General features: G+C 44.0%; 1 protein-coding gene across 8 annotated transcripts in view; it reads right to left on the bottom strand.

Annotated features, from left to right (window-relative positions):
• The window catches only part of Tet2 (tet methylcytosine dioxygenase 2), an 80,456-nt gene extending 69,002 nt beyond the window's left edge, over window positions 1-11,454 (bottom strand). For all 8 annotated transcript variants that reach the window (XM_029537322.1, XM_029537321.1, XM_029537320.1 and 5 more), the window contains exon 1: window positions 11,279-11,454. The gene's annotated coding sequence lies outside the window, so the exon portion shown is untranslated. The remainder of the gene's footprint in view (window positions 1-11,278) is intronic.
• Window positions 11,455-13,066: the final 1,612 nt, after the last annotated feature.

The following is a 13,066-nucleotide window of genomic DNA, read 5'->3' on the forward strand; positions in this document are numbered from 1 at the left end:
CTCACTTTGTAGACCAGGCTGGCCTCAAACTCAAAAATCCGCCTGCCCCTGCCTCCCCAGTGCTGGGATTAAAGGCGTGCGCCACCACGCCCAGCACATCAGACACTAATCTTAAATCACAGGCATTTGCTAGTGTGAGTGCCCATGTGTCTAGTCCACAAAGGGTGTTCCTATACAGCCTGGGGTACACAGTGACACCATATCTCAGGAAACTGTTACCTGCTGCATCTCAGCTGTTAATACCCCTTCCATTTGCAGATGATGTAATGTCAGGGAAACCTGGATACAACACAAACACAACTCTAAACCTGCTCATATTTTACATATCAGAACCTGCCTGCTTACACTTACAGCAGACCGAGCATACAAAAGATAAGACATTTAAAGCCATGATGCTTTAAAAACAAAACAAAACAAAAAACCATTAAGACCCTTTAAGGATAAAGACGAATGAAAATCCCCAGAAATCAACTCCGGAAAACAGGAAGTCCCAAGTGAAAGCTTTCTATTGTGTTAACCCCCAAGGGTGAGGTGGGTCCTGCCTAGGGCGGGGCAGACATCCAACTGGGTGGATTTCAGGAGCCAGTGTGGGGGTGGGGAGAGCATATACTGGAAAGCATAAACTTTTCTGTGGCCATAGTTCCTACTTTGGGGAGTAGGATTTCCGATTCACCTCGAGACCCCGAAATGAAAATAAAAGATTTTCTCTTTTTCATTTTTAAATTGAAATGGATTTTTTTTTCATACACTATATTCTGATTGTGATCCCCCACTCAGGTCCTCCAAGATCCCCCTTTGTCACTGCTGATTGTTATTTATGAGAAGGGACCATACTTGATGTGGGGGTGGGGAGGACACTGTAATTAAGAGAAAAAAGGCATCACCTACAAAAACAAACAAAAAGGCCAACAAGACCGGCTCAGCGAGCCTGGACAGACACAAAAGATTAACCTAACCCATCAAGTGCTCAGCAGGCCAGGCTACTGCAAGTAAACTTTGAATTGGGCAGGCCTCACTTAAACACCTTGATCTTGGGGTCATGACCCGGTCAGAGCTAGGACAGGAGAGTTTTGACTATTAATTAAGGGGGTGGAGACCCGGCCACAGACACAAAAGCCTCCTCTCTCCCAGAGGTTGGCTAAGTGTTTGTAAATAGCGCTGCCAGAGAGCCCAGGTCCACGTGTCTAACTGACAGGGTCCTGTGTAATAGACTCCACTGCTCTTTTGCACACAGAAACCTATTTCCTTGGCCATAAAAATGTACATGTGCATGACAAAATTGCTCTAATAAGGATTAAGTTTATTCTTTCTTGTTTATTTAGATCACTTTAAAATTAAATATACTGAAGGTGTGAAGGGTGCTGAAGGGTTCAGTGCTTAAAAGCACTGGCAGGGGCTGGTGAGATGGCTCAGTGGGTAAGAGCACCTGACTGCTCTTCCAAAGGTCTGGAGTTCAAATCCCAGCAACCACATGGTGGCTCATAACCATCCTTAACGAGATCTGACTCCCTCTTCTGGAGTGTCTGAAGACAGCTACAGTGTACTTACATATAATAAATAAATAAATCTTTAAAAAAAAAATGCACTGGCAGGTCTTACCAGAGGATTGGGGTTTAACCTAAACACCCACATGTAACATCACAGTTACCTATAACTTACGTTCTGAGAGATATGACATCCTCTTTTGGTTGTTTCAGGCACCGGACATGCACATGATGCACATACATCCATGCAGGCAAGACTCTTTTTTAAAAAGATTTATTTTATTTTATGTATATGAGCATATGTCTACTGTACTGACAGGTTGTGAGCCGTCATGTGGTTGCTGGGAATTGAATTCAGGACCTCTGCTCGCTCTGGTCGACACCACTCCGATCGGCCCTGCTCGCTCCGGCATCTAAGTACAATATAGGTGTCTTCTAATACACCAGAAGAGGGTGTCAGATCACATTACAGATGATTGTGAGCCACCATGTGGTTGCTGGGATTTGAACTCAGGACCTTCAGAAGAGCAATCGGTGCTCTTAACCCCTGAGCCATCTCTCCAGCCCAACAGGCAAAACTCTTAATAAATAAAATTAAAAGAGATCTTAAGGGCTGGAGAGATGGTTTCATGGTTAAGATAAGTAGTTGCTCTTCCAGAAGACCTGGGTTCAACTCCCAGCACCCATGTGGCAGCTCATAGCTGTAACTCCAATGTTAGGACTTTGAACACCCTCACACAGACATACATGCTGACAAAACACCAGTGGACATAATATAAAAACAAGTTATTTATTTTAAAAAATAACAACTCTTAAATTTAAAAAATGACATGTTCTATAACTCCTAACACTTGAAATATGCACTTTGTAGAAATGATTTCGAATCTATTTGAAAGAAATCTATAAATTTTTCCACTTGAAAAAAATGTTTTAAAAAGAAAGCGATCATTTCAGGCTAGAGAAAACTTAGTTCCCAAAGCTAATGGTCAATTTTAAACTGTAATCAAGCCCAACCCATTGAGAAGGAGAGCCATCAGCCAAGCCAAATGTCTGCTACCTTTAGTTTGTGCCAGTGCTGTCCCATGAACTAGAGGGTTCTAAATTAAAATACAGCATTGCTTGAATGTCAACCTAAACATAAAGTAGTTTCACAGGACAAAAAAAGTAACCATTTAGGTGATATTTGCATGAAACAAGCAGAATTTAGAGTATAAAATTTAAAATATGTTCTTCCTAAGATATACCTAAGTTTTTACTAAAAGAAAAAAATTATGTGTTAAACATTTTTAAGTTGGGGGATTTCTTCTTCCCTCATATCTGAAAGGTATTCATTTATGTTTTTTTTTCCTTTTGGTAACATTCATTTCAAGATTCTTGCCTGAACCTGACAGTTGATCAGCCAACTTTTATTTGCAAAAAAGCTTTCTCATTCTAATCACAGACTGGTGAAAAGTGCGCCTTTTAATGCAAAAGTCATGAACAGTGCAAAAACCTGAGATCATTCTACAGCCGACAGCCAACATGGGGATTCTGAAACATCACATGAGGAATGGATTGCAAAGTGGGGAAAGGACAGACAGACAAGAAGCAAATGGGCAGGAGCGGACTGCAGTGCTGAGGACGGGATGCAGCTGTGGCTGGAACAGGCTGGAGCAGGCCGGTGTGCGGACAGAGCCAGCGGTGGCGGGGCACCGCTGTCTACCTTAGAGGATTAAGGTCTTGTTCTAATGGGCGACCTTCTAATTGCAGACAGGGAGGAAAAAGAGAAGAGTAGCACAGACACCGTTTCACATCACTTGGCTTCCATTATCCTCACTTAGGACACTGTTGTTTTGTTCTTTTTCTAAGACAAAATACAAAAATAAAATCAAATGGAGAGTTCTGTGGATAGTTCCCATTAAAGTGTAATACTCTATGAACTAAGTCAGCAATTTGATAAGGTGCATTTTAGCAACGTCCATGAAGCCATGACAATGACCATTACTATGGCTGCAGTACCCACAGAACAAGCTCTGAACAGTCACAGTAGCAAAATCCTGTGTGCAGCACAGCACAGCACAGCACACGCACCCTAATGAAAGGCAGCCTCCACCTGTGCCTGGCCAGAGGCAGGGTTCTCTGAAGAGAACAGCCCATCAGCAAAAACAACCCATCACTTCTTCTAAATATGTTTTATTTTTTTAACAGAAATTATTTGTAAAAGTAAAGTTTAAAATATCTACAGCAAACCAGGCATGATAAGGCACGCCTTTAGTCCCACCACTCAGAAGGCAGAGGTAGGAGGATCTCTCAGTTTGAGGCCAGCACTGACTGATCTTCCAAAGGTCCTGAGTTCAATTCCCAGCAACCACATGGTGGCTCACAACCATCTGGAATGGAATCTGGTGCCCTTTTCTGGTGTGTCTGAAGACAGCTACAGTGTACTCACATATATAAAATAAATAAATCTTAAAAGAAAAAAAAGAAAGAAAGACACTGTCTCAAAGAGAGGGAGGAAAGAGAGAGGGGAATGCCACGGCCATCTTGGGCTAAATCAAGTTTTAGGTCAGTCTGGGATACATAGGCAAAACAAACAAATCACAACATTCCCATTTTGCATTTGGGGGTGGGGATCAAATTTTGGAGGTTCAGAAAAGTAAAAATGGGGGGCTGAAAGGTAGTGACTAAAACCTACCATCAGTGAAGTGATTCTCAAGTACTAAGAGAGATTGGGGAGCTGGACCCAGCAGCAAAGCCTGCTAACCCCACACTCAAGACCTCTACGAGGCTGGGGCCAGCCTGGTCTACATGTCTACATGGTGAGATCCTGTCTGGCAAACAAAACAGTTCAACCTTTAGGAACTGACTGACGAGGCCCTCTACGGCCTTTCTGTTTTCAGCTGGATAAGACCCAGGAGTTGTCTAGTCATTTTTTGCTAAAATATTATTCAATCTACAGATTTCATTTCTAGATCTTACTACTCGCTCAGCATCCATTAAAACAACGACAGCCCTTTACTCTTTCTTAGGGTCCGCCTCCTGAATGAACCACCAAAGGCTACATAACTGGATATATTTTGCTAAAATATAATGGTACAATCGCATGCATAATGGAGAACTGTGCCCAACTTCTTTGGCTCAAGATCATGAGATAAAAGGGCATAGAACTCGGTATACACAGGGATGGATGAGTGGAGAAAGTCAAGAAAGACAAGCAGACAGGCAGACATGCAGACAAGCATTGCAGCACACATCCATAACCAAAGCACAGAAGAAGTTAAGGTAGAAGGAAGCTTCATGGACTACATTGCGAGATGCTGTCTCAAAAAAAAAAAAAAAAAAAAAAAAGACAGCGTTGGATGTCATAGTTTGTGCCTGTAACCATAGCACTATAGAGGCTAGGACAGGATTGGCATGAGTTTGCTACCAGCTTGGGCTACAGAGCATGGCTCTACCATACAAACAAACAAATCACAACTTCTCAATGGACAAAATGATTGCTTAGCATGTCTGAGACCCTGAGTTACACACACACACACACACACACACACACACACACACACACACACGTGTAGTTAGTTGGGTCAATTGAATCAATGCCAGTTTTCTAGGTATGACACTGTATTAAAATTGTGCAAAATATCACCACTAGAGGAGAACAGGTCATATACATAGGACCTGTGTATATTGCTTCACATAACTGTAGAGATTCTACAACTATTGCATTAAAAGCTTCAAATAAAAATATGTAATTCCGGGCTGGAGAGACAGCTCAGCAGTTAAGAGCACTGACTGTTCTTCCAGAGGTCCTGAGTTCAATTCCCAGCATCTGCATGGTGGATCACAACGTAATGGGATCTGATGCCCTCTCCTGGTGTCCATGAAGACAGCTACAGTGTACTTATATAAAATAAGTAAATAAATCTTAAAAATATATGTAATTCCAGTATAAATGTAATAAAAGCCACTAAATGCTACATTGAAGATGGGTGACTTTAACAGGAGCTATTCATCAGCTTCTCCTGTAGAACTTACATTAAGGAAAATCAGCATCACTGACCACTGCCCTGACCATGCCCATCACCAAGGTCTCATGCATTATTTTCCTATTGTACTTTAAGTACAGATGACACATGTTCCAGTTTTTAAAAAAGTTTTTACTAGATCTTGCTAGTGAATAAAAAGATAGAGAAATCAGTAACTACTTAACAGACAGAAAGAAATCTAATTCGAAAGAAACACTTGCAGTTTATTTAGAACAACAGCAAATTTATTTTATGCTCCAAATCATCCTTCAGAAATACTTCACCCCAGTTTAGTCATCTTTGGTTTTAGTTCTCAGACTATTCAGAATATGGTTTCACATCAGTTCTTTAGATGGGCATGGTAAGTGCTCAGGAGACGGAGTCTGGAGGACTGCTGCAGGTCTGAGGCCAGCCTGGCATTCAGAGCCAGACCTTATCTCAGACCAGAGCTGAAGAGATGGTCAGTCAGTGAAGAGCACTGACTGCTCTTCCCGACCCAGGCATGGGGTCAGTTCCCAGCGCCCACATGGCAGTCCCAAGGGATCTGATGATACCCTTTTCTGGCCACTGCTGGCACAGTAGGAAAATAGTGCAATATAAACAGACAAATACACATAAAAATAAAATAAACACACAAAATATATCTTTAAAACTGCAGGTTAAGATGATTGAATGCATTTTCCAGAAATATTTAAAACCTCCCATTCTGCTTGCTAAAACATATAACATTTAAATACATTTTTGCCTATAAATTTCTTTTTTAAGATTTATTTATTTATTTTATGTCTATGAGTACACTGTAGCTGTACAGATAGTTGTGAGCCACCATGTGGTTGCTGGGATTTGAACTCAGGTTAAGAGCAGTCAGTGTTCTTAACCACTGAGCCATCTCTTCAGCCCCTTGCCTATAAATTTCTAACCTGAGATTTTCCATTTTAAAATATTTATTTACTTATTTGTTTGTTTGTTTGTTTGTTTTGAGACAGGGTTTCTCTACATAACCCTGGATATCCTGGAATTCACTATGTACATCAAGCTGGCCTCAAACTTGCCAAGATCTGCCAGCCTTCTGCCTTCTGAATCCTGGGATCAAAGACCTATGCTCCCAACATCCAGTCTAAGATTCAGATGTCTGCAGAGGTTGAAGTACAGTGTTGGAATCCTTGGACTTGTAGTTAATAAGTGTTTGTAAGCCACTCGTTATAGGCAGCAGGATTCAAATTCCCATCCTTATGATTGAGCAAAGTATTCTTAACTGCTGAGCCTTCTTTCCAACCCCTTAAACACCTTTTATTACAAGTAGAGAAAGTCAAAAGTGAGAATTTGCTACATCGGAAATGGCAACTCAAGATCAATTCTATTGAGAAGGATGATACATCTATCCTAAACCCAGAATTTTCTGCAATGTCCCTATTATAGTCAGAATACACTTGGAAACAAGCAAGAGCAAAGTGCACACACGTCTTCCTGCTGATGGTCACAGTGATACACATGCTCTGACTGTGCCTCCTCCCCTGCTAGACCCTACACACACCAACAGATGCACTGTACAACCTCATTCAATAATGTCACAGTATTCACTTAGTTTTGGCAGTAAACTGTAATAAAAACCAGAGCGCTAGACCCAAGTAAATACTGCGTGTTTGGCAAAAATCACTGTGGCTATGTTCTTCAGCGCAGTTTCCAAGATAACCACCACCTCTGCTTGGCAACTGGACTCTCCCACAGTGAAGGCTCCAACTGTAAAGCAGGCTTACAAGACAGTTTCCTGCTGCTGGCTTTGGTCTGTTGCTGCTCCTAGGAATTACTACTATTCAATGGCGGCATAATCTTTGAGAAAGCATAATTTTAATGAATCAATACTGTCCCATTCAAGAAACAATTATATTATGTCTTCAAGTACTAAGCTATGTAAGATTATGAAGTTTGATGATGGAGAGATGGCCCAGCAGTTAGGCACACTCACTGCTCTTGGCAGAGGATCTGGGCTTCATGCAGCACCCGTGTGCCACTAACAACTACCTGACTCCAGATCCAGGGGAATCAACATCCTCGTCTGGGCTCCAGAGGTACCCGGTGTGCGTGCAGTACACATGCATACATGCAAGCAAACACTCATACGCAGAAAACAAATCTTTTCAAAAATAATTGAAAAATTAGGAGTGATGGCAGCATAAAATCAGATCTAGTATAAAATACCAGGTAGCCTAAAATACTGGCATTTCACACAATCTCCTTGTTTGTTTGTTTGTTTGTTTGAGGTCTCATTCTATAGCCCAAGTTAGCTCTAATTTTTTTTTTTTTTTTTTTTTTAGCAATCTTCCTGTTTCAGTTTGCCAAGTTCTAAGATGACAGACTTGAGCTCAGACATTTCTAGAACATTTTATATGATGACAATTTCATTTAAAAATTGACTAATTTGCTTGGGTAATGATGGAAAAATAGAGTTTCTTTCAGATGTATCAGTGATCCATAAGAAGGGTTTCCAAATGAGGCCAGCAAGCGGGGAAATAGAGGCACTTGGTTTGCAACAGGGTCTGGGTGGAGCAGAGAAATTGATACTGAATTTCTAGTTTCAACAAATGAAGCCAAAAGGAAACACAAACCCAGCCAATGAGGACTGGGGAAGTCATCCTAAAGAGTCCAAAGCAGGTGTGCACATTGCAGGAGAGGTGTTGGTGATGCCAGTATGCAGGGCCATATGTCACCACATGGAAACTACACCATCGCCCTGGTTCCCGGCACAGACTTAAACAGTAAATCTACTGAAAGCCTTAAAGACTACTTGACAAGTAAGAGAGTGTAAATAAATCAAAGCCTGGGTCCAAGTTATTTCTTCATTTGTTCAAGATGTGATGAGATGAAACAATGTATCTTTTAAAAGTACCAATCTTGTTACTGTTTTAATAGTTTTTTTCTAAAGTAAAATCAACTAAAACAACTCTTAAGAACTTTTGGAATACTTAGGTGGAACTTTAACACACATAGTAAATGAAAGGTTACTGCAGACTCCCCATCCCATGCTTGTTTAAATAATTTCTCTAAGAAATGAGAAAGTGTTTCTTTTTATTCAGAGTGTTCGATAATGTACAAAATTTCCCTGAAACCCTTAAAATAATATTACTTAGCAGCTGTTTTCAGCACAAAACTAAAATACACCAAGCAACAAGAATCTAAACTTCACTGCAAGAAAGAGTAGGCCTCTGTGATAACATAAAAAAAATAAGCCAACTTATGCCTTCTTATTGATTAGAATGGAAAACACTTCCATGTAGTTTGAGGGCATATCATGAATGTGAAAAGTTATCCACAAAGAAGTCATGACACACTGGTCTACTAGTGAAACAAATTACTTATTTTTGTTTCTCTCTCTCTCTCTCTCTCTCTCTCTCTCTCTCTCTCTCTCTCTCTCTTGGTTTTTTGAGAGAGGGTTTCTCTGTATAGCCCTGTCTGTCCTGGAAATCACTCTGTAGACCAGGCTGGCCTCAAGAACTCAGAAATCCTCGGGAGGCAGAGGCAGGCGGATTTCTGAGTTCGAGGCCAGCCTGGTCTACAAAGTGAGTTCCAGGACAGCCAGGACTACACAGAGAAACCCTTTCTTGAAAAAAAAAAAAAAACCCTCAGAAATCTGCCTGCCTCTGCCTCCCAAGTGGTGGGATTAAAGGTGTGTGCCACCAAGCCTGGCTAAATTGCTTATTTTTAATTCTAGATTGTGGAATAGTTGACCATAGTTTTCTCAACCAACCATAGACATTTATGGAGGAATAAAAGCTCTGTTTCCTCTACTACTTCAGGGCGAGTCAGAACCAATGAACTGCTTCTGTTCAGGGATGAGTCATGTTTCTCCCCTCTGGTCATGTGAATGAGTCCCTAGTACCCAGCTTAAAGCAAACTTAGCCACATTTCTCATTTCTGAGAACCAAATCAGAAAAACTTGTAAAGTGAACTACTAAGGGTTTGGAAATTTGATTTAAGCAGTGACGTGCCTTTCCCTCTACCCTGTAACAGATCAACCCGTACTGATCTTAAGTTTAAGCCCCAATCTTTCACAAACACTGTTCTGTTTAATCATTTTTTTTAAAAAAATAATACTTATTATGTTGTAATTTATATTGTATTCAAAATACATTACAAACCACACATACAAACACGGAGAAGAATGTAACTCCTCTTCAGTATTTCAACTTTCCATTAAAATGCAAATGTAATGATTTCATTAGCTAGGCTACAATACCCACAGTCTTAAACCAAACCACTATATTTTCCCTGTGAATCCCACCTTCCCCTAACACGTAATCTTACCCTTATGTTGGTTCTTTGCTGATGAATTCTGAGAATGAATTTTACCATTATAATCCTAATTAGAGCAAAGTACAGTATGTGACTTGTGATTTTTTTTAAATCTACAGATTTATTCTGCTCCCCAGATAGACAAACACCACAACATCTTGCTAAATTTTAAGCAAACAACTTGGGAAAAACAACAAACAAACAAACCTAATTCTATTCCAAAAATTGCTCAAAGCAAACAAAATCTATCATGAAGCCATTAGCAAGCAAGTAACACGTCTTTTAGCTCGACCTTCTCAAGAGTCTGTCCGGGCCTCACTTGGTTTGGCCAACCGTAGAAAACTCTCCATAGAAACCCTATAAGCTTTCTAACAGTTAGCAAGCAGGTCTAGGGAAGAAAGTCAAGCTCTGAGTGAAGAGTGGGGAGGGGTGTGTGCGAATGACCAAATAAAAGAGTGAGTGCCAGAGTGAAGGAAATTTGGGGTGGGACTGTTAGAGGTCTTCTTTGCTGGGATTGGGTTTCTCTGGGCGCCCCTGACCTTGCCTCCTCCAACTCCGAAAGCTTCGCCCGCCCCCTCCCCCGGCCTGCGCCTGCCTTTGTGTGTGCCTGTCACTTAAGGGGAACAGAACGAAGCTGATTCGGGGGCAGCACAAAGCCAACACACAGATTTGCACAGATTCTCTTACACACATTTCCCAAACTGGAAGGCACAGCCCACTCAGAGCTTGTGAACCTTGAGAAAAGTGGGTTCTGGTCTTGTTTCGGGGAGCAGAGAAACTATTCTTTCCTCTCTCACTCAGCGCCACTAACAAAACGCGCGGACTCAAGAGAAAAAAAGAAAGAATGAAGAAGAAGAAGAAAACTCCACGTAGTGGATCCTGAATCCACTCACTGTGACATCTGTCTAGTGTAGTCCACGAGGGGACAAACGTGCTGGAAGCCAGAGACACAAACCCAGAACAGGACCCAAACAAGCACTACTGGAGATAAAATTGAGTCAAACACACTGGGTCAGTGTTCTTTCCGGGGTGTCTGAGGATGAACTAGGGGCTCCTTTGACTTACACTAAGGACAGGGGAGAGGAGGATCAAAAGAGAAAGTGGTGGTCCCCAAAGATGAACTCTTTCAGGAAGGCAGTCCCAAGAAAACACTCACTTTCCTGAGACTAAAAGGCCAGAAGAGCGGCTGGTGGGAGGTACAAAGGTAAGTTTTCTGGGTACGGAGGGGAGACACGCATTAGCAGGAAGAAGGGACCCCAGAAGTGCAGGTTGCAGGAGAAGGGGGTGCTGAATTAAAACTATATTTGTCAGCCATGTTGAAGAAGCTCCTGTAATTTGTGAGGCTTCCCTCTTCCCTCTTGGTATTTGTGGGTGACATGACAGTCCCCCGCAAGGCCGAGAGAAAGAGAGGGAGATCGGAAAGGGACCATTCCGCAGCCGACTAGAGCGAGGAGAGAAAGAGAGAGAGAGAGACACAGGCGCGGACCGCAGCGCTCTGACCTGGTTCTGGTCCCTCAGCCTCGCAGTCCGCCGCCGTCGCAGCCGGGTCTCCTTTCTAACAAATCCTACAGGGCAGCCATCTTGCTTCCTTCTGCTCCTCTACGAAAGCAGCCTCGCCTCCGCATCAATATTCATAAGGCAGTTTGACGTCTGTTCTCTAGGCTCGGCGGGGCCGGCTCTCGGGCGGCCGCCGAAGGGGCGGACGTGACTGGCATGCGAGCGGCGCGGGCGCGAGCGCGGGCGCGGGCCGTGCGCTCGCTCCCTCGCGGGCGCGCGGCGGGACCCGGGACTCTGCGCTCGCTCCTTCGCGGGGGCGCGGCGGGACCCGGGGCCGTGCGCTCGCTCCCTCGCGGGCGCGCGGCGGGACCGGGGACTCTGCGCTCGCTCCCTCGCGGGCGCGCGGCGGGACCCGGGGCTCTGCGCTCGCTCCCTAGCGGGGGCGCGGCGAGTCCCGGCTGCGCGCTCGCTCCCTCGCCGGGGGCTCGGGGCCTCCTCGGCTCGGCTCCTCCCCGGCCTTTCCTCAGCCCCCGGGGGGCCGCCGGCCGCACCCCCGCGCGTGGGCCTCCGCGCCTCTGTCTCCCGCGGGGGCCCCGTAGGCACTCGGAAACTCTGCGCCCTCCCGCGCGCTCCAGGGGCCCCTGGTTCCCCGCGCTCCCGCTGCCAGCACCTCACCAGTCGCCTCCCCACTCACCCCCACACCCTGCCACCCCCTTCCCTGTCGCCCAGCCAAGCCGCTCCCCATTTCTCCAAGGCCGTGCCGGGAGAGCTCGAGGGGCCTGGGCGCTAAGGACTCCACTCTGCCGCAATTCGGTGGCGCCGGGGCTCTCCCCGGCCAGGCCCACCTTCTGTTTACTTTGGCCACGTGGGCCGCGCAGGGGGTGCTGTCTCTCGCCAACAGGAGCGGTGTCACCGAGCCCCTGCTTGTCACTCGAAAGAATTAAGCCAGCGGTTTCTAATGTTCGAGGCGCCCCCGTAAGTTCCTCTATTTTGCACAAATTTCCACTCGGTACGGTAAAGCAATGAAGAAACCGCCTTGTGGGAAGCTGGATTCCGAACAAGCAGCGAGCGCTCAGTTTTCCCTGAAGTTCAAGCCTTGTGAGCACCAGCTCTTCTGCTGGGCACTTTTCTATTTTCTTGCTCAGTTGGTTTGTTTGTTTGTTTGTTTGTTTGTTTTTCTTACATTTTAAATGTTCCTTTTGGTAATCATTAACTTTTGAAGATGAGATCGAGACATATTCATAGGAATCATGAGACAGTAGTTTAGGAAATTTGCGCGCACCCACCCACCCACCCTCCTGTCTTCAGTTTTTCAGTCACTGAATGTTATCTTTTAAATAGGTAATCTGGGAACCTCTTCTGTGCGATCGGTTGCGTTCACAGCAACCTTAAGTATACTTTAACACTATTATATTGTCTGCAATGCACCCTTTCTTTGCGTGGGTGGGTATGTGTTCTTTAGAAATGAGGCCTGGAACCAACTGTGTCCCCGTAGTCACCACTATTCTCAAGAATGATGACAGTAGGATCATTTGAGCCCTGGAGTTCTGGGTCGGCCCTGACACACAGCCAATTCAAAAGAATAAGGCAGAAGAATGGAAACTTGTCTGTAGAGTAAAGGTGCTTGTCTTACAAACCTAAGGATATTAGTTGGGTCCCCACAACCTATGTAAAGGTAAAAAATTGATAATAATCCTCTGACCTACCCATACATGTGCTGTGACATGAACCCATAAATATAATAAATATATATTCTCTCTCTCTCTCTCTCTCTCTCTCTCTCTCTCTCTC

The sequence above is a fragment of the Mus pahari genome, chromosome 4 (genome assembly GCF_900095145.1).
Source record: "Mus pahari chromosome 4, PAHARI_EIJ_v1.1, whole genome shotgun sequence".
NCBI lineage: Eukaryota > Metazoa > Chordata > Mammalia > Rodentia > Muridae > Mus > Mus pahari.